The sequence below is a fragment of the Hippopotamus amphibius genome, chromosome 14 (assembly GCF_030028045.1).
Source record: "Hippopotamus amphibius kiboko isolate mHipAmp2 chromosome 14, mHipAmp2.hap2, whole genome shotgun sequence".
Classification (NCBI taxonomy): domain Eukaryota; kingdom Metazoa; phylum Chordata; class Mammalia; order Artiodactyla; family Hippopotamidae; genus Hippopotamus; species Hippopotamus amphibius.
The window spans coordinates 6769295-6792915 of NC_080199.1; positions in this window are offsets into that span (position 1 = coordinate 6769295).

Sequence of the window (23621 nt, forward strand, 5' to 3'; positions counted from 1 at the left end):
ATTGAGGTGCTCCTATATTGGGGGCATATATATTTATAATTGTTACCTCCTCTTCTTGGATTGATCCTTTGATCTTTATATAATGTCCTTTCTTGTCTCTTGTAACTTTTTTTATTTTAAAGCCTATTTTATCTGATATGAGTATTGCTTCTCCAGCTTTCTTTTGATTTCCATTTGCATGCAATATCTTTTTCCATCCCCTCACTTTCAGTCTGTATGTGTCCCTAGGTCTGAAGTGGGTCTCTTGTAGACAGCATATATATGGGTCTTGTTTTTGTATCCATTCAGCCAGTCTGTGTCTTTTGGTTGGTGCATTTAGTCCATTGACATTCAAGGTAGTTATTGATATGTATATTCCTATTACCATTTTCTTAATTGTTTTGTTGTTGTTTTTGTAGGTCCTTTTCTTCTGTTTCCCACTTAGAGAAGTTCCTTTAGCATGTGTTGTAGGGCTGGTTTGGTGGTGCTGAATTCTCTTAGCTGTTGCTTGTCTGTAAGGCTTTTGATGTCTCTGTCAAATCTGAATGAGATCCTTGCTGGGTAGAATATTCTTGGTTGTAGATTCTTCCCTTTCATCACTTGAAATATATCATGCCACTCCCTTCTGGCTTGCAGAGTTTCTGCTGAGAAATCAGCTGTTACCCTGATGGGAGTTCTCTTGTATGTTATTGGTCGTTTTTCCCTTGTTGCTTTTAATAACATTTCTCTGTCTTTAATTTTTGTCAGTTTGACTACTATATGTCTTGGCACATTTCTCTTTGGGTTTATCCTGCCTGGGACTCTGCATTTCCTGGACTTGGGTAGCCATTTCCTTTCCCATGTTAGGGAAGTCTTCAACTATAATCTGTTCCAATATTTTCTCGGGTCCTTTCTCTCTCTCTTCCCCTTCTGGGACCCCTATAATGCGAATGTTGGCACGTTTAACATTGTCCCAGAGGTCTCTTAGGCTGTCTTCAGTTCTTTTCATTCCTTTTTCTTTATTCTTTCCGCATCCGTGATTATCACCATTCTGTCTTCCAGGTCACTTATTCACCCTTCTGCCTCAGTTAATCTGCCGTTGGTTCCTTCTAGTGTATTTTTCATTTCAGTTATTGCATTGCATATCTCTGTTTGTTTGTTCTTTAATTCTTCTAGGTCTTTGGTAAACTTTTCGATCTTTGCATCCAGTCTTTTTTCAAAGTCCTGGATCATCTTCACCATCATTATTCTGAATTCTTTTTCTGGAAGGGTGCCTATCTCCTCTTCATTTAGTTGTTTTTCTGGGGCTTTATCCTGTCCCTTCCTCTGGCACAGAGTCCTCTGCTTTTTCATTTTCTCTATCTTTCTGTGGCTTGGTTTTCAGTTCCACAAGATGAAATACTGCTGATACTGCTTGATTCTGCTGTCTGTCCTCTTGTGGAGGAAGCTATCTAGGAGGCTTGTGACAAGCATTTATTATAAACCAACAATATGCTAAGAATTGTGTTGGTTCTGGGAATATAAAAATAAAGGAAAAAACTTTGCTCACATTTCCATGCTCAGGGTCTACTTGAGATTTGTTTGATTTTGTCAGTTCTCTAAGACTGAAAGCTCAGCATAAACTTAACTTTTGTGAGTTACTGTCCGTCAACACCCAATAGATATCTTACTTTCTCTAGGAGGACTTTCCTGGATCTGTTGACACTCATGGTTAATAACTTTTCCCAACATAATAACCAAACAACTCTATTTACAGCTCTTGTTTCATTTGTCTTCTTATATTGTAATTATGTGTTCGAATGACAGACTGTCTTCCTCAACAATTACTTATTTTCTTAAGAGTATGGATTCTTTCTTGACACTTAGTAAGTGCTGAATGAACTAATAACTTGTACAAATATACAAATGAATGATAGAAAAGTGTAGTTCACTATAGGATGTTAATATAAAATGTTTGTATAAAAATTATAGAATTACCCAAAGTAAATTACAAGAGGTATAAAGACACTGTGCAAAACAAACTAAAATAAAACTTTATTATTTGAGTTGGGTGGCCATATGATTTGTTTTCCAAGCCAGGAGAATTTAAAAAGTGAAAAAGATGTCCTAAATAATCATGGTGGTATATAGGCAGATACAGGAACTCTGCAGACAGTTACCATATTTTAAGGGAGTAGATGAGCATTGGTGATGAATAGAAAGATGCTATTAAGCTAAGCTTCAGGGAAGGCTATCCAGCAAAACAGTTGTATTAACCTTATTTCACTTTACTCATTCTTTTATAGAGAAAATTCCACTCAGATTTCTTCCAAAATAGGATTTTGCTCTTGTGAGCAATCAGTCAACAAGTTTAACCTAAATATCACAAATTAGATATAAACAAACCAACCAACGAAAATGAGGATATATTCACATTCAGCTTTTAGAGCCAAGTAAATATGCTAATTTGAGTGGGCACTCATGCATAGTGAATTATATTCTAATCCAAAGCATGATTTTTATAGCTTTTTTTTTTAACTTAGTAGAATCTGGCATAATGTGTCCAGAACATAAAGAACAACACTACTGTTATTTCTATTTCCAAGAATTCTAAAACACAGCTTCATAAAAATAGCTACCATCAGCCCTGCGATCATAGTACCCAACGTATGGAACATTGATATGTGACTCCCCTGTTCAATACCCAACACTTCCTTCTGGGTATCACCCAGGGTTGCATAAAAAGCCCTATCATCTTGCTCCACTCTCTCCAGGAGTGATTATTCACTTCCATTCTTAACTACCACCTACACATGATGAGGACTCTGACTTTCATCCTCAACCCATAGGCCCCTTAGAAATATGTGGATCTTCTTAGTTGCTATCTTACCCTACATGTAGAACAGGAACTGCTAATCACTCTCATACCCCCAAGCCTGTTTTCTCTCCACTCTTTCCTGTCTTGGTTAATAGCATCTAAAGTGACTTTCAAATTATTTTAAGATTTTCAAGACCAATTCTTTACAAATTCTTTATAGTTCTTTACAAATCCACCTTTTTTCCCATCTCTTACTCATCTCCGAAGCACTTGACTATATCTATATGACTAATTCAGTTAAAATTATGTAGCATAGCATACAAAGTCTGTCATAATTGGACCCTTGTATTTATCTAGTTTATTTTCTGTAACCTCATTACAAACAAGTTTATGATCACATTGTCAATCTATTACTCATTTACATGAGCACCGCAGAGTTAGGGCATCTTTTTATATGCATGGTGAAACATTTGGATTTTCTCTTCTGTGAATTATCTTTTCATGGCCTCTTTCAATTTTATTATCATGTAGCTTACTTTCTTCTTTTAAAAGCTTTGTTCATCATAGAAGTTTACCTCTGGCTGAATTCTATATTACTTTTATTTTTGCAAATAGATTGACTGTCTATTGATTTTGCTTATAGGGTGTTTTCTTATGCAAAACTTAATTTTTATATAGTCTAGTATGCCACAGTTTTATAGTATCTTGATATGTCTTGCTCAAAAATTTTTTCTCTTAATTTTTAATTTCTCCAAGGTAGCCTTACAGGACATCTATATTGTTGTTCTTGTTTGTTTGTTTGTTTGTTTTCAGTCTTGATATAACTCATTTGAATCCCTCCCCTTCCCCTTTTTAGTGAAATATGTTTATATTTCTAATTTTATTTTTATTTTTCCTAAACAATAGCAAGCGTTAAGCTTTGTTATTGCCATGTATTAATTAAATCATCCATCTTTTTTCTTACTAAACTGAAATAACATTTTCATACGTTAAATTCTTATATAAATATAAGAATATATCTGGTATCTATTTTCTAGATTTTCTACTCAGTTCCATTGATCTAGATTTGATTTCCTGTACCTTTATAGTATGTTTTAAATTTTATAATTTCAATTCCAGTTTCTATTCTTAACATAAAAATTTTCTCATCTTTTCCCTGGCTGTATCCCCTTCCCACATTGGGCTAAGGCTCTGTTAAAGTCCTTTCCTATGGAGAGCAGATCTTGTTATGAAGAAAGCTTTCAGAGAATTTCACAAGGATTAATCCTCCTCTCCCCTTCCCAGAGCTTTGATGAGATCTTTTGCAGATCTTCACTCTGGGAACCTCCTGGACTTCTGGAAGGTAAAGCCCAAGAAAGCATGTCCCCAAGTTTCTCTCTCTCATATTAGTGCACAATTTAGTTTCTGGTAATTCTTAAAAATTACCATTAAGTGTTCTGGTTTAAGGCTTCAGCAGCTTCTGCTACGGATAAGCTATATCAGCTGTGTTTCTCTCATTGTGCCATCTCTCCAGATTTCAAGGGCAGTTTGCATTGTGACTTCAGGTCTCTTATGAGTCCAAGAAGTTATAGATTTTCAAAAGTCTTACCTTTTGCTGTGTATAAACAGAAGTACTGACTTCCAAATTCTTATATGTATGAATTTAAGCTGGAAGTCTTAAGAACTTTCTGGGACAAAAATTTACCAAAACTTGTTTTCAGTAAACTTTTAGGTTAATCAAAATTATAGACTCCACAGTTATGCTGGAGTTGAACAATTAAATAAATGAATAACAGATGGCTAGAGCCAGGTTACTCACTGTTGGAGAAGGTATTTACAGACAAGCAAAAAGAGAAAGCTGGAATGGTCCATATGGTAATGAATTAGAACTGGAGATATTAGCATGAACTGTTTAGTTTAATATAGATATGGATGGTTACCTATAGAAATATTTATACATATGTGTATATACACAGTTAATATATACACGTTTCTCTGTGCTCTGTCAATTGAGAGGCTAGAGGCAATCACATCATTATAGCAATGAGCACACTTAGCTCTAAAATCTTGGATTCTACTATATTTCTCCAATAACAGGTACCAGGATCCTTGGGGAAATGGTTGATTCTAGGATAGAGGTAGCAAACGTACAAGATGAGCCTGGAGCATCTTGTAGTTACACAAAGTAAAGAAGTACAACATACAAATAAGTAACAAGCAAACAAGAAAACAAACAACCACACACACTGAAGGGAACATATCAACAGGATCAAAAGCCTAGTAAAAGAACACCCAAAGGCCAAAGCTACAACAATTTGAGCAACAAAATAAATAAAGTGGTACTGGATTATAACCCCCAATATAAATAAGCATCAATGAACACATACTCCTATAAATGAATGATTAAAGGAACAAACCGCTGGGGGAGAACAGACAAACCCATGCAGAAGAACTCCACATGGTTTCCGCAGAGGTTTCACCCTCAAGCAAGAGGAACATAACTCTGCATTCCTTAGCTGTGGACCACACACTCTGACTTCCTCCCAAAGTGTATGGTATGGAAAGAGGAGGGAAAAAAAGAGTAACCTCATAGTGGAAAACCCTACCAAACACTATTTCAGCCAAGCAGTTAATTTTAGAGTCTTCAGTGATAACTAACTTGAGAGTAAATATTCCTGATGTGGTGTTTAGAGATTGGGGCTTTACGTCTGTGGTCTTCCTCCCAAGAATACATCATCTCAATCTCACCATTAGAAAATCTCATCTAAACATTAGAAAATCATCATACACATCTGACTTGAGGAACATTCTACAAAGTACCAGGTGAATATTCCTCAAAATTCTCATGTTCATCAAAAAGAAAGAAAGGCTAAGAACTATCACGAAAACACTACAATTAAATAGATCATGGTATCCTATGTGAGCTTCTGAAACACACACAAAACAGGACATTAGGTAAAAACTAATAAAATCTGAATAGAGTCTGGTCTTAACTTGATAAAAATTTATCATTTTTGATCCATTAATTTCAACAAATAAGTCTTGTTTATATTCTATGTTAAAAATAGGGGAAATAATGGGGTATATGGAAACTGTACCATCTTTACAACTTTTCTGTGAAAATATGTCTGTTGTAAATACTAAAACTTATTAAAATGTAGAGAACTTTCAAAATAGATTGAAGTTGTTTCCTTAGTTCACCATCAACTACGGGGAAAGTAGCTTTTCACTCACAAATGTTTCCATGGAATTCTTCATTTTCCTAATAAAATTCTACTTCTCTCCCATTCTCAACTCTGACTTGAAGAATTATTTCCTGTACCAAGATGGCAACTCAGGAAAATCCATGGTCTGAGAATTCCAGGGACTAAAAGTTCACTGCCACTGAATATCTCTCAAAAGCTTAACCAAGTGAAACTTTATTTATATATTACCCCGATAAAGTGAAATCCATATGTTCTACTAACTATCCTGAAATGGTGGCCTTAATATATCGTTTTTTGGGGTCATAATCTCTTACTTAGTTTCCGGGCCACTGTTACCTAAAACAGTCTTGTAAGTATTGCATTTACTGATTTTTTAATTCATTTTCTGGACCCCCCCCAAAAAAAACATTTTCAAATATATCACTAAGATGAGATCCAGAGACACTACACCCAACCATCGCTGGCTGTGGATCAATTATAAGGGCGATCTGAAGCCTTGGTATTAGTTTTCTGTTGTTGAGTTATTTTGTTGTGAATTTCCCTTCGGCTTGACTTATTTTCAAGGGTAATAGAAGAAATAGCAACCTTGTGCTCCTATCTGTCTCCACTGTAATGGTGTTTGCTTGAGGATACTGTACATCATATTACAGCATCCTCACCCTTAGGGGTCCTGGGAGGATAATCTTTACATTTGTAATGTCAGGAAGTGGGAGAATGAGGAATGTGAATGCTTGTGAAATTCCCTACCTTATTTTAGGAAGGAGTCAAAAGTTATTATATACAACTTAAATTTGTTTCTGTTTGGAAATGTGGGTTAAGGTAACATTTTGAGAAATATAAAGGCAAATTTTTTTGAATGTAATAAAAACAGGCTGGATTCTTTTCACTGGAGAAAACAAGAGTAAATATAATACATATGGCAGAGAAAAAACTAGATAAAATACACACAACAAAATTTAAAAATAAAGTAACTGAGATAGAACCATTTTATATCAATTACAACAGAAATAGCTTAAGTGTTGAATAAGAAGCAAGGGATTTCCTAAGGGGGCTGCGCTGCTTGTGTGTTGGAAATGACCTAGTTACTGTTCTGACTGGTTACATGGGAGCATTCACTGGACCTGGATGCTGAAGACTGGGCTTTTTATCCATTATTACTCGTCTACTTCAATAAATTCTTTTGTAGATAAGTACATGCAACATACAGTAGACACAACAAGCACAACTGACATTGTTTTCAAAATAAATGTTGGGCTATGCCAGGCAAAAGAAAGAAAATAAGATTGGCTTGATTAATAGTAGAAAATTAGAATTCAAAAGAAAAGGCATTCAATGAGATACAGAGGGAAACTTCATAAAAGATATAATGTCCAAAGAATAAATATTGAGCATGAATAGGTATCATATTAAACATCTATTAAATAAAATTTATATAAGGAGAAATTGAAAGCAGTATTTATTGTGGGGACATTTTACATACTACTGTGTCTTTGATAAATCAACTAAGCAAAAAAGAAAGGAGAACATTTAAATAACATAATGGATGATACTGAAATAATATGTGTATATGTTATATAGCCTAAGAACAGTGAACACAGTTTCCTTGCAACAATCAGTGAGGAATTTATCCAATTTGCCATATGCTGGGCAATCTCAAGGTCCTCAAAAAAAAGAAAAAGAAATTCCAAAACTTTGTGCACTCGACTGTGCTTGCAATTTAAATTATGCCTACAAATTTAATTTGTCTACAAATTAAAAATACGAAATGCTGCAATGTCAAACTTGTTAAAGGTGCAGTAATATAAGCACAGTCATACCTGATGTTATTTCCATAATTATTTCAAATTTTCTAGAAAGAGATGATATTTCTTTAAAATTCCTTTAACACATTATATAAACTTTGACATAGTAATCTTATTGCTAGGCATGAATTAACATAAAATAATCTAATATAGAGACAAAGATTCAGAGACAAATTTGACATGTTGTTTTTATACATTTTTATTAAAAAATTGAAACAACTTTCCATGTTAATACAAGTTTAGTTTAAACTTTTGAAATATGCATACTATGATGTCATCTTTGCTAAAATATTTAAATATTCTAATAAAAAGTTTATCTAAAAATATAAAACTATAAATAATTAAATAGGCAAAAGGATAAACGGAGATGTATAATGAAATACAGATTTGGGGATTATCTATGGCTTCCATTTAAAAAGCTGTCTAAAATTGCAGTGATGCCAAAGCAAATATTAACATTGGCTAATGTTAGTGATATTTATTTTCTTTTTTATGTATCACCTTATTTCTTATTTTACATTAGGAAGTATATACTACTTTCAAAGTGATAGAAAATAAATATCTATTTAAAATAAATATTTAAAGATGCGCAAGTTAACATAATTATTCTTTAATTTTATTATTTAAAATCTTGGAATTATAAATAACACCAGAGCACATTTTAACTTAAATATTATAGAGTTTAATGTTTTTATTTTTCCAACAAATTGCCATAATTACCTTCAAACATAAGTTAGTAATAAGTCAGTATGCAAAGTGAATCTAGCAAATCTATACATATCACACACCATACTTAAAACTCATATTCCATACTAGTGTTGGAAAAAATTGTAGAAGTCCATGATTCAAACTGACTGGTCAAAGCAGAGATCAAGAGCATCTAAAGATAAAGATGGTTTTAGCTGCAAAAACAAATAAATCAAAACATTTGTAGTTTCTCTTAGACCATGGTTTGCAGAAACCTCATTTGTGACATCTATATCTTACTAAAAAGGAGATGGTAGGTAAAATTAATTTTGACTAAATTACTAAAATAATTATATTGATAATGTCCAAAATGACATTACATAGCTTTACAATTTACAAAGTGCTCTTCATTTATACATTTGATTCTTATATCAACCTGTAGGAAACTTATCACCCACATTTGGGGTTATTTATTAGTGCATATATACGCAGTTCACACTTTGTTGTATATACACATTAAAATAGTATGTACTTTATCTATGTTATGCTCAGGAAATTTGTGTTTAATTATCACATTTGGCAAAATGAACTCAAACTGTGTCAAACTTAAATAGAAATTCCAGTTCTTAATTTGCCAAATGTCTGCGAGAGTAAGTGAAATAATTTGGGGAAATAACAAAATTGCATAGACACATCTGCATTCTGGTCAGCAAGCAAAAATCTGTGAAATTGGGCTGACTTCCACCAAAACAACATTTTCTAAATGAAAAAAGAGAATGCACAGAAGCATCCAGCACTAAATAGTTTTATGAGTGTTTAACAAGAAGGAAAACTCAAACAATAAGAAAAGTCAAGGCAAAAGATATTTCAGATTACAACTTTTACTCTAATAGGTAGCTTTTGGAAAAAAAAATTAAAACTCTGAATCATCTCTAATCTTTCTGCCAGCTGTGGCTTTCTCTGCCTCATTCATCTACTCATAATGCTATTTTCTGAAAATTTAGATCAAATATTGGATGTAATTTGATTTAATACTAATGTTTCTGCTCTTGGAGTACTTTTACATCTATTTTGATTGTTTTGATTTAGCCTTCCAATGTACGCTAGGATTCTTAGAGATCATGCCTGTGTTACTCTCTTGAAGCATTACCATTTTACCATGAGTAGGTCTGTGTCCTTGATGATAAGGCAAAATGTAATAGGACAAGGATAATTTACGTGGTCCGCAGTTTCGGAATTTATGCATGGATTCTGCATTACATCGTAATATATTTTGCTCTAGCAATGGGATCAGGATCAGCCTTTAATTTGACATGACAGAGTCTTTGACTATATGGGCATGAATATATCACTGCATTGATAAGTAGCTGATAATTACCTTTATCACTATTACTATCTCTACAGATTATACATTTTATGAGATCTCTACTGGAGGAACTAGGAATGAGATTCTATGGTGTTTTTCATTATAACTTTGAGGAGTCTTTCAAAGCCCTAGAGTATTGCATTTTTAGAATACTTCAAGATATTATAACTTGCAATAATAACTCAGCATTATAGGCAATTTTTTTTTTTTTTAGAGAAAGGGAGGTTTTAAAGATGGATTCCTTGAAAGAAAAATGAAAAACCTTAATAAAAATTATATTCATATTTTTAATGGTTTAAGCTTAAACAAGCAAGATTTATCTACTTGCAAGTAAACCTACTGGGTAATCTTATAACTACATTAAGGAGACAGTAGAATTCAACTTAGTTGTACTTAGAAGAAAACAATCTTTGTATCTGCTGGAAACAAGAAAGTAAAATATTACTGCTGAAGACATTTGATTATATAGTGAACAGTCATTAATTTAAAAAGGAAATGAAAATGAATCAAAAAAAGAAAAAAAACTGAAAAATATGCATGCTTCAGATGAATAATAATAAATCTGTTTCGAATTCCCTTCATCAATATTGAGAATAAATAGCCAATCAATATTCACATTCATAACAAAATTCTATGAATACATTATTTTTACAATAATATATTCAACACCTAAAGAGGTACCACATATTTTACTGTAATCATTTAAATATTATTCATTGAATACCCTTATAGTTAATATGCTATTTTGACATATTAATAATCTAGCCATATTACTCTGTTAAATCAGTTCATTGATTCTGTTATGTCTCTAAGCTTGTGTGCTTCCTTAATCAAATGTGGTCTATTTATAAATGCAAGTTATACTCATGAAGTCAGTGTTCCAAAATTTACTTTTTCATCCAGATAGTGAATTTTAGTTGCAAGTGACTTACACAGGCACGTTCATTTTAAATTAAAATGTAAGACCACCATGACGCAGACCAACATAATTTGATTTGCTATGTTAGTTAAGAATAGCATTAGTTTAATGAGATAAAACATTTTTTGAAGCCCAGTACAAATTTTAAAATATGAGAAATATTGTATATTATTAACAACTCACAGCAGGATAAATAGTAGTATATGTTTAAGACATTCAATTGCCTTTTATATACTGTACCTCTACACAGTGAAATAAGTGAATTCTTAATATCACAATACAAAATACTAATTTTGCTTAATATGTTAGAAGGAATAAATTGCCTTCATGTTTCTCAATGCAAGAATGTGGTATACATTGTTCAGATAAAATTGTTTTCAGATACAGTCCTTAAACTATTCTTACTTTTTTTCCCCTCTTGAGGCATTTAAAAGTAGAGTATACAGACATGATATATCTCTAATTTTTTAATGGATATCCTAAATACAGGACATTTTCATAATCATAGCACCATTACTGTGTTTAAAAATGTTAACATCAATTTAGGAACATAATCTATTATATGCTACGTAATTCCAATTTCCCCTACTGTCCTGAAAGTCTTCTGTAGGTTTTGTTTGTTTTTCTATCTAGGATCCAATCAATTTTCACACTTTTTTACCAATTTTTTATCTTTAGATTTTCATAATCTAAATAGTCTCAAATCTTTTTGTCTCCATGAGAGTGCAATTTTGAAGATTCCAGTTCTTATATAACAATCAAATTTTCAATCTGCAATCAGATTTTGAGTTGTTTCCTCAAGACTAGACCGTGTTACATATTTTAGCAATAATACAACACAAGTATTCTGATCTTTGCCATTGCATGTGATCAAGAGGTGCTTAGTAAGTTCCTGTCCTGGATGAGAATCACCTGTATCAAGGTGGTTACTGCCAGGTCATTCACAGCAAAGAAACATGTTCCACTTTGAAACTGATACTTAGATTTTGGCAGATTACTTTGAGATCATGTGAAAATCCTATTTTCTAACCACCCATTTGAAGATCCTTGCTTTGTAATTTTACATTGGAAATTGTTTGTAAAATTGAGATATCCTAATTGCATAATTTCTTCTATATTGATTACCTGACATTTTCTGTAAAAAAGTATCTTTCTTTTTATCTCTTTCCTCCAATATTTTTAATTTTTAGCATCTCTATATATGAGTTATTTTGCATATTATAAATATTTACTACATTAATATGTTATTCATTTTCATGGTCAAATTAATGAAACATATTCTAACATGACAAATTGCAAGATCAGATCTGGAATTGTGTATTTCCACAAGCAGCTCTCTCTGGTTTCATTTAGTGGCAATTGGTTTTAGGAAATGAAGATTTACGCACTGGATGTGCTCACAGATACTGGGATCATTGTTTTAAACCTATTTGTTGGACATATGTATCATGAGTTTATACTGATACCTCTAGTTGAAGTCTACCTTTGGACATACTTGTGATCAACTAAGGCATTCAAGTTGCCTGCTACTGCCTTCTCATTAGTCCAATAAACATAACATCACCAACAGAATGTTGTAATGTTCGGTAGAGTATGAAAACAAACAAATTACCTCAAGCCTGTATAATGATAGGGAGACAAAGAGTTGAACTAGCACCTCAATAAAATACTGAAGATGTACTGCTGCCATGTGAGGTGGAAGCAAATTGCTTCTGAATATCTATGTTAATTTTGGTGAAGACAGATTTCTCAGGTTGAGAGACGCACACCAAATTCCAGCAAGCCAGGCAAAGATACCACATCAGAACAACAGCTGTGATTGATTAGCACCTGATTAAGTTTACCCAAAAACAAAGTAAGTGATCTATCAGTCTTTTCTATGGCCATAGAGGAGAGTAAAATGGGGATGTAATAGGAATTTCTACCCTTCGATCCTGCAAGTCCTTGTTGGGACACTAATATCTGCAGTTCCCCAGGAATGCAATATTGCTTTTGGTTCATTATTTTAGTGAGAGACTAAGAGGCCATTATTCCTACTTCACTCTGTGGCCGATTAATCATATGGGTACTCTGTCCATAATTAAGCATATTTCTCTTTCTTACATTTATTGAGACTGAGCACATAACCAGCATAGATTGGACTCAGCCCAAGATTCCCTCCGTAAGCCTCAGAGTCACCACTCTGTGCCTCTGACAACGAAGGTTTTGGTCATAGGTATCAATATCAGTTCACATGCTATATTTAATAATCTTCAGATTGCCCTTTCCAGAGTACTGACACCTTCATAAATGGCCACAGGAGCCTCAAAAAATGCTTAGAGGAAGATTCAGAGTCTACAGGTATCTTTTCTCTAAAGCGATTAGGCTACCCTTTAGTTAAGGAGCTCCAGGTCTGTAAGCAGACTTTTTCTGAGACCTGGGTGAGAACTCATGAATTCCCATAGCCATTTTAGCCATTTCTCCACTTGGGTTTCTCCCCACTACACATGGACATTTTCTGCATGTATAGGCAATCGTTTCCTTAGTAGGTTGCCTGTGTGTTTATACCGATGGACCTGAGGATCTGTTCACCACCACAAATGATCACTGAGGTTCATCACACCTTGTTTATTCCTTTTTTCTGTATTACTTTTTCCAGTAATAGTGCTCATTTTGTCGCTCAGTGGCAAGAGTTGCCACTTGAGCTTTATTACTCTATGGTCTTCAACATCAAGGGGTCAAATTCCATGGTATTTCTCCTACCTTTACTGCCAGTCTACAAAGAGTGGTCATCACAGAGGACACTGTGGTTATGAATGGGGAGCTGGTTCCACATAATCTCTCCACTCCAACATCCCTTTTCCTGAACCTTTAGACCTACTCACCTCATCAATGAGTCAGGAAAGTTCTGGTATTTCAAATCCACTATCTCTAGGAATCATGCAGTCCAGCCTTCAGTTAACCAGCCTATGAGGCTCTCGGTTACTGGAAACAATACATGAATTCCCAATTCAGGGTAAGTATATAAATAGCTAACATATTTGGTCTAGTCTTGTTTTAAAGGTGTCCTTCTACATTCAGTATCTTTAGGACTAGTTACTGTAACTGTTACTTAAACTCCTGATAATTCAATAGCAAGATATTGCATCATTAATACAATCAACCTACCACAGTTCACCCTCTGGCTATAATTATTCACTTTCATTCCATATGTTCATCCTCATCACAGGAATTTTCAAAGCCTCACCCGATCACAGCTGTGGGTACAGAATCAAGTTTCTTGTGGTTGACATCACATTTGGATGTGTCTTTTTAGATATGACTCTTAATCCAGAGACTTATGGAATATAAACATTATTTGTCATCCTCACACTGAATATGCAATGGTGAAATGGACAAGAAAACCAAAAGCAAATGGCATGGCCAGCTGCTAAATAGCTGTTGAGATTAGAAGAAAATAGACTGAGTGGACCTTTAAACCCATTGGGAGGGGGGTGATGGTTGGAAGCAGCATGGGTAGATGGAGAACATTAATCTTCTATGACAAGAGGATCCTTACCTAAAGCCAATAAAAACAAAGAGTCCTGACCTAAATTAAATATTGGATCAGTTTACAAACAGGAAAATAAAATCAGCAACAGTAAATTATTGAGACTTAGAAATATAGATGTTATGTAAATGAATGAAGAAAGTTCCAAGACATCCAGAGATAGTCCAATTCAAAATCCCAGAAAACATATTTTTCATCACTGGGGAAATATCTCACACATAAAATGTATTGAAATACTTCTTTTCAAAAGAACTAAGTATTTTTAAAATATTTGTTGGCTTTGAAATGCTGAGGGACATTTTGGGGCTCTTTGCTGCCATATTTGACTTAAAATCTGTCCTCTTAAGTTCATATTAATTAAATTCAAAGCAAATCAATATTTAATAGCTTATATTGATATGGAATTTTACATAACTAGCAAATGGCTAATGCTACTGAACTTTACTATTTGTGATTCCACTACAATAATATGCCAGTACTATGTTGTGAAAGCCTGTTAAAATTTCCTAAAATAAGCTGAAACCTAAAACCAATCCAGTATAAAATTTAAATCCTTCCTCAAAAATGTGATTATAAGGGGAAGCTGAGACGAAGCGAGAGAATAGCACAGACATATATATACTACCAACTGTAAAATAGATAGCCAGTGGGAAGTTGTTGTATAACAAAGGGAGTTCAACTCGAGGATGGAAGATGCCTTAGAGGACTGGGACGGGGAGGGTGGGGGGTCTCGAGGGAGGGTGGGGGGGGAGTCAAGGGAGGGAGGGAATACGGGGATATGTGTATAAAAACAGATGATTGAACTTGGTGTACCCCCCAAAAAATAATAAATAAATTAAAAAAAATTTAAATCCTTCTTCAAAAATGTGATTATAAGTTGTTCAAACATAACTCCTTGCTAATACTCTTGTTATTGAGAATTTTTTAAAGTATGGCTAATTATCTCATGAGAAGAAGTGAACATTAGTGCCAGGTGATTTTTCTTACGTGTATCTGCATATTTAATAAATTAGATTACATTATATTTCTGGCATTTTACAATAGCAAGAAAATTCAAGATTCTCTATTTTCAATCTCATATCTTCAAAACCAAAGTTCTTTAGATTAAATGACTTGTCTAAGACCACACAGCGGGTTAGCAGAAATGAAACAAAACCCTGTATAGACATAATTTCCCACCCCCTTACTTGGCTTGAATTTTAGTTAACAAGAAATAACTAACAGAAAGGCCACCCCCTTTATATCTTTCTGTAAAACTGAGTTTTTTTGTGAGAAACATATTTTATTATAAGGCAATAATTGGGCCTGATCTATAAAATAATAATACTAAAAAAAGACCAGGTAATGCTAGTATATCTAGAATAAAAGCCATTGGAGAAAAATCTAACTGGAATTATTAAAAACAAAATAAAATACAAATTAAGTTGCAAGTCAATATCTTAAGGCTACTCTAGTTCATTGTTGTATCATTATGGCATTGATGAGTGTGGGAAAAGCCTAAGAAAAGCTACTAGAATGACATTGATAAATGTGGGAAGGACGTGAATTTTTTCAGACTGATAGCTTTTTTTTTGAACCCATCTGTGAGGCTGTTTTACAGGAAATGACAATCTTCTCTGCTACTTAAAGAAAATGATTGTATCTGGCCCAAAGACAGACTCTTAATAATGAAACCAGTTGTTTGTATCTCCTTTCCATTGATTTTTTTTCTGAGAAAATATAATTATACTAGCTGAGGAATTCTTTGCCACCCTTGTCATTAGTTTCTCACAGCCTAAGCCACTTTGGTGTGACAGATTTCACCCCCTGATTGCAGCATAAAGGAAATCACTCACCTCTAGCAAGCCTCTCCTCCTGCTCCTTTATCCTCAGATCTCCAACAGGCCACATGCCCTGCCCGGCTCCAGTCAGCATCCTTGGTACAGGAAGCTGCAAATCAAAGCCAGGGAAGCAGGAGCTGGTGGGCCCTCCTAGCAGGCAAGGTCAGATGCAGACAGGCTTCATGACTTGTCCCTTGACTTTGAATTTCATGGAGTGAGTCCTTATGTCTTGGGAAAGACCTGTATGACTGCGACAAATTCTCACTCATGTTTATGGGGGGATCTACATTCATCTCTCTGCATGTGTGATGAGAAGGGAGGGGATTGGACCATTTCCACCTCTGTAAAGGTTACAGTCTGCCCTTTCATTCATGTTTTATCACTTGTACCATTCTGCGATTAAAGACAACAACAAGGAATAGACAAACACATTTCTCCATGCAATGCTCTATGCCTATTTTCAGTTGGATTCCATCCAAAAGAATATCCCTATTGCTTGTGCTGTTATTTAGGGGAATTTAAAAGGCATGACCAGTCATCTCCCAGGAAGAAACAAAAATCATTTTAAATCATGTGTAACGTTGTACACCAAGCAGCAATCTACATCACTTCAAGATCTCTCAGGACAAAGTATATGATACACGTCATGCAACTGAAAGCTTCCTCAGTGATCTGCGTTAAAATTCTGACTATCTGGAACAATTGTAACAAATTATAGAGGAACATTTTAAGTAATGATAGTCAATTATTTATTAAGTATATTTGCCCTGAATTCAATTGAGATGCTCATGGCATTTCTTTTTAATAAATTAGTTTTACAAAATCACAGTTAATATTTTTATATTCTAACTCTATCAAAAACTAACTTGAGAATTATTTAATAGGTAGTGTCATATTACATAGGTAGATCTAATTTTGAATGTTTAAAGAAAACATGTGAGAGGTTAATAGGTGAAGACAAACAAAGACCATTTATAATCCCATTAAGGCTGTGAAAAGAGCATGGTAGTACTGAGAATAATAATAAAAAAGTATTTGAGATATGAAGCTGCAAACCAGTGTGCTTGGTTATAAATTGCTAATTACTATTAATTATTTTTAAACCCTAGGATCATTTTAATTCTTCAGCTATTAAAAGGCGAATCTCTGAGGGAATTCTGAGTATACTCTTGTAAAACCTCACATCTGCTTTATTTCGTGGCTCAGTTAACCTGATTCAGATTAATGATCTTTTTTGTACCCTGTAACATAAAAATCAGTCACAAGTGACAAGATATTTATTTTGGAAGCAGTGTACCAACATTCCAAATATAGAGATGTTGAAGTGTATGGATAGAAATCTATAGATATATTGATAGAGACATCAATATCTGTATCTATATAGATGATACTGTGTCTCTGAAACATTTTCTAATTGGATAGCTTAGGGTAAAATTGATGTATTTCTTATAAGTCTAATTGCAACAATTTCCAGTAAAATGATTTATGATGATGACAAAGATACATTGACAGTGCAATAACACTGATCAATGATACTAACCAACGGACGAATGGAATCTTCTATGCTTTGGAATGGCATCCAGGTGTTGACTATGGAAAAGCCATTCTCAGATGTCTCCAAGTGTGAAATAGTATTGTGGGCATAAATGTTAGTCTCTTTGTCCATTATTCACTTTAGAATGTAAACTTGCTCTGATATAAATGGTTCAATAAGTCAAATTCTGTGTTAGAATCTGTAAAGCCAAGGGTGTTTTTCTTAGGGTGGGTGGATATTTGTTTTTGTTTAAATCCCTCTTCTAGCTAGCAGGTTACTTTCCATAAAATCACCTGTGTCACACATTAGTCTTCTCCATATCGCACCCATTGAATTGGCTAGGGAACGCTAACTGCTATAACAATAATCTCAAAATCTCAGAGATTATTGTGTGTGGCTTAACAAACACAATTTTGCTCCTAACTTACTTCTACTTCCAATAAGTGTCAGCGGTGGAGTGGGGTGGAGCTTTGTCGGGGATTTGAACTCCTTTAATCCAGAAATGGCTCAGTCTTCTGCAGTTTAGAATTATCTCTCCTGGATTCTCTACACGGAGCCAATAGAAAAGATGAATGACAGCATGTGAAGGCTAGAGATGGAAGTTGAAGGACTGGTCCGTAAAGGACACAGTCCTTTTTCAGAACATAGACATTTAGCCCCATAGATCCACAAGGATGACTAGAAAATGCAAACTTCCCATGAGCCCTGGAAAATAATAAAAATAAAAGTAATAAGCATTAAACAAAACAGCATTATCTTTTTTCACACACACACATGCGCGCATGTGCACACACACACTCCATATTATTTGAAAAGTCCTGTTTTCACTTCTTTTACAAAATATCTACTAAAACTGTATTACCATTACAATAGACTGGACACTTATTAATGACCTACAGCTTTTTTACTTCCTGTTTTCTTTTTTCACAATTTCCAACAATAACAATATAAATTGGCCTTTTTTTCCCACCAGCCATAAGCAACTTTAATTAGACTCTCTTTGAGTCAGTAAATCTTGACAGATTTGAAGTTTTGATGCACAATAAATCTCCCTTAGGAAACCTGTACATAAACCAATAATTTCCACTTGATGAAGAGCCACCAAATGCTTGTCTCACATGCATCTCTTTTTATAGTGTATTGTAATACACTTATTTAATTTCCTACAGAATATTTTCTAGTAATCAAGGGTGAAATTTTACACCATGGATGTTAGAGAGACTAATATTACAGATCTCCTGATATGAAGCAGTATGAAAATGACATTTTTTAAATTAAAATATTTAACCTCTTTAAGCAAGCTTCAGGAACCGACTTCCTGTTTGTAAGAAATAAAAGGGACAAAGAATGTGTTAAATGATGCAATAAAGAAACAATTTGACTATCTTAATATGAAACCTCTCCAAAAGCAGATTTTGAAACAAAACTTGGGTGCATATAGTTTATATGGAAAGTGACATGAGGAAGCACAAGTAAGAGAAAGGGAAAATAGAGGAAATGGAAAAAGGCTAATAAAATTATGTTAATGATCAACTTCTTGTTGCAGACAACAAAGGCACAGTCCTACTGGGGAAGCACTGAGAAACCATGTCAAACATAACTCAGAATTTCCCTTCAAGGGATGCCAAAGCTGGAGTATTTAACTGTCTGCTCACACTCACACCCCAACCCTGTATCTCAGCAATGCCAACTCCCCTGGTCAAGGAAAGTTCCAGAGGCCTTGAAAAAAACCCTTAGACAGTGGGGCAGAGAGAGAGGGAGAAGGAGAGAGAGGGAGAGAGATAGAGAGAAAGGGAGACAGAGAGAGAGAAAGAAGATAAAATGTTTACAAATATTGAATATTGAATCTGGGTAAGATGATTTATAAATATCTACTGTACTATTCCCTAACCTTTTCTGTATCTAAGCAAAAGTTCATAACAAAATAATGTTGGGAGGAGAGCAGGAACATAGTTCATGCCAAACAAGATGTCAATGATATCCTCATATGTTTAATAACACTAACCAATACTAGCCACAATCTTAAAAATTTTATATGTAAGTATCACAATATTTTAATTTTTTTAAAGTTCTAAATAGTCAACTAATGTCAAATAGATAACATAAGCTTCCTGCATCTCTTTCAAAATATTAACTTCAATATAACTTTATACTTACGGCTTTTGAACTGCCATTATAAGATCCACTGAATACACAAAAAGAAATAGACACACTTTGAACTTGTGAACTTTGAAAAGGTGTATGAATTATGTCATAAGTTTGGGGCATTATTTTTAAATCCACAATGATAGTCAGTTAAAATAGAAGCATATTGTCATTTATGTTTAATGGGGTTTTCCTGATGGATAGTCACAGTGGATAGAGAAGGGATCCCCTCTCCTAGGAAACAAAACTGATCACTAATGCAATTTTCCTGAGGACAATTGGGAAGAATCAAAGATAACTCACAGACATAGCTCCTACATGAATTGAGAGGTTTCCTTACCTAAGGATCTACTGTAAGTCTTTAATCAAGTGATGACATGTATATTCAGCTCAGTTTATCTAAAATTGAACTCCCAGTTCAGGTAGGTGGATCGTTGTTGCACAACGTGTGATAATGAACGGGAGGTGTTGAATTATCCTACATAATGTAAATAAAGGAGAAAAACTTACAGCTAGTCCTTGAAAAATGCCTCATATATTAGATCAAACAGTTATGTGCCATATGTTTTCATTTTTATCCTCTAAATATTCAGATCTAGATCACAATCCAAGGATTAACTGAAAACTTCTACCTTATTTTATTCAAAAAATTCTCCCTGCTGATGAATCTACAGAATTCAATGGAAAGACCTGAATTTAGAGTTGAACACCTGAGCTTCCACTTAAGGCTAAAAGAATCAGTATCCCGCGTGACTCCCTAGAGTGAGGTTTTCGCTTAAAATACTGTGATAGCATGTGCTTCAACTGCTTCATAGCTTTTGCAATCAAGTTTGTTAAATATGAGGCATGGTTGATAACCTGTACATTTGTTTTCTTCCAGAAGGAAAAAGGGGGGTTTTTTACATTTTGAATTTTTAAGTATTTTTTCATTTTGTTTTGTTTTTACACTAAGTCCTTCTTTACTCCAATACGAAGAAAAAAGGACTAGTTATGGAAAGGTTACTGTTCAGAGTGCTTAGTACCCTAGTTTTAATAGTAACAGATAATACTATTACCAATACTATTAATGTTATCTCTTCTTCCTCATAGCCATGGGGTCACACTAGGAAGACCAGCCTCTAAAGGTAGAAGGTGTGCTTCTCTCTGTCTTTCTTTCTGTCTCTCTCTCTTTCTGTCTCTCTCTTTCTCATCACTCTTCCTTTCCCTCTCCCTCTCTTCCTTTCCCACGTGGGAACTGCTTTAAGGACTAACTGTTTGCTCTGGAAGGCGCTGGAGCAGTAAGCTAGACTGACCCGCTTTGTGAAGAGAAACCTCTTCCTCTCCTTTCTTCACTGCACTCATTTTCATTTGAATGAATAGATGTAACTCTTCATGTCTTTGGAATGGTAAATCTAGAGACCCCAAAATGTGTGTTGTCATGTGTGTGCATGTGTGTGTGAGAGAGAGTGCGCAAATATAAAAAACCCATGGCCTTCTTTTTTGACTTCACTTAGAAAAAGAAGCCCTCTACTCATTTCTGAATAGGTTGTCAAATTAAATCACATAGTGAGGCTGGAGTCTTGATATCAAATCAGTGCTTAAACTGTCTCAGGTTCTTAGCTCTGCTTATATACAGTATCGGACTCTTGTGAGGAGAATAGCAGCAAGGGAAAAATTCATTTATCCTCAGCCCCCCAGAATCATATGTCGCTGCAGTCTGGGAAGAAATTACACTATTATACAAACAATTGACAAAATTTTGTCTTATTCCTCACAAACAGCCTCCATTTATATTTCTCAAAACCCCTAATAAAAGTTGTGTATGCTTAATTAGAAAGAAGAAAATATATAATAAGTGAATTTTCAAGAGCATAGGCCATCATTTTATCTTTGTCATTTTTAGCAATTCTAAATGGGAAATACATTTAAAATCAGCGGGTTTTACACTAAAAGAGTCCTGGTTTTTGTTTTTTTTAGTATATAAAATAACCATGTACCTTACAATCAATAGTGTTTTGAATCCATTAAGATGACCATAGCATGAATGGTCATCTAATCAATCCCATGAATAACTTGCTGAAATAAAGCTCAGCTTGATTTACTGCCCCAAACAAACAAAGACACAGCACCAATGATGACAAACTCAGACATCTGAGTAGCCATTAGGACAGGATTTTTTTGGAAAAGCAACTGGATACATACAAGTATGTGAATCAGATATGATTGCCATAACAAATGCATCATTCACTTCTGGTTAGGTGCTATCAAATGTGCAGCTGTTTTTATCACTTAGCAATGTTTTGGATGCAAGTGGAGGAAAATTCAGCTCACACAGGTTTTCTTTATTGGCTTATGTAACTTTATGAAAAGACCAGGGTGTGTCTGACTTTTGGTTCAAAGTGTATCATCAAACCTGGCTTCCCTCCATTCCCTCTGCCCTCATTCTTGTTCACTGCATTCTCTGGCTCCCTGTGGGCTCAGGGCTATATCTTCCCTACTTTAAGCTGAGCAGAAAACAATTGTTTATTTGAAGTAGAATTCAACAAAGAGTTTATTTTAACTGGGCCAACTTGGAACACGTGCCAAATCCTGAACCAGAGGCAAAAGGCATGCAATATTCTGATTAGCCTGCTTCGAACCACACAGCATCCTGGGGTGAGTATCACCCAAACTAGAGAGTGGAGACTGCGTAGGTATTTTAGGAGCTGTTCATACACACACAAACTCACACAATACATGTGTCACATGTAAATTTTGTATGTGCAAATACTATACTACTATGTATATTTAAATATACTGTATATATCATATACAAATATATATAAATTACATCTTCAATTGGAAATAGTCATATTTTGATTTTTTGAATGTAAGAAGATAAAAAATATAAAGCAATTTGGAGCTGGGAATTGGAAATTTTAGAAATGTGTGAAGTTTAAACTCAGAACCAAAATGCGTTAAAATCAGGAAGAGAAGAAAAGGCACACAAACTCTAAACAGAAATAAAATATGTGGGGATTCATATGTAAAAAGAAAGGTTATAACTTTAAAATCAGTCAGTTACATTATGATCTGTTTTCAAATCTTCTGGACTAGATAAAGCCATCCAGGCAAAAACGTATATACATTTCTTTTGTGCATCAGGCAGGTAAAATGACATCTCTGATCAGTGAGGAAGAAGCTGAAATGCTGGAGGCATGAGATCTCGAAGCCACAATATCAAACCTGGCTTCTCTGAGAAAGTCAATGAATGCTTGTTATGTCAAGTGTAAAGAAAAGAATATGAACTCCATCATTTTGTCAGCAGCCACAGCTTTATCACCTTCTGGAAGCAACTATCAACATGTGCTTTTCCTGTGACCTTTAATTCTCATAATGACAAATAAAACAAAACTGCTATTTTTAGTGACAGATGACATTCCCCTGACTTAGACTATTACCTTGTCTGGAAATGTGATTATTTCAAAAGTTGAAGAGGCAAACATTTTTTTAACACTAAGAGAAGAATTACTTGGTAATGTGTCAATATTTCTAAAAAAGTTTAATCTTCTGCCTATAAAACAACAAACAAAACAAAATGTAACTTACATGTAAACAAAACGTAGCTTACATGTGACTGTCATTTGACATTTTTGTTAATGTTTTTGACTCTAGAGTATAAATGGGGTACATGATTCACATTTTAGGGTATCTGACCATCAAACAGCCCCTAATCTGAGCCTTACTACTCATTCACATTCTTGCAAAAAACAGGAATTTAGGTTGTAACACTGTGTTGCCTGGGTATATGTCATTCTGCAATCAACCCCCAGACTTATATGAAACAGACTTCATGAGACCTGGGGCTTGATTCATATTGTCACTGCTCTTTCCCATTACCTAAATCTGTGTCACCATGTA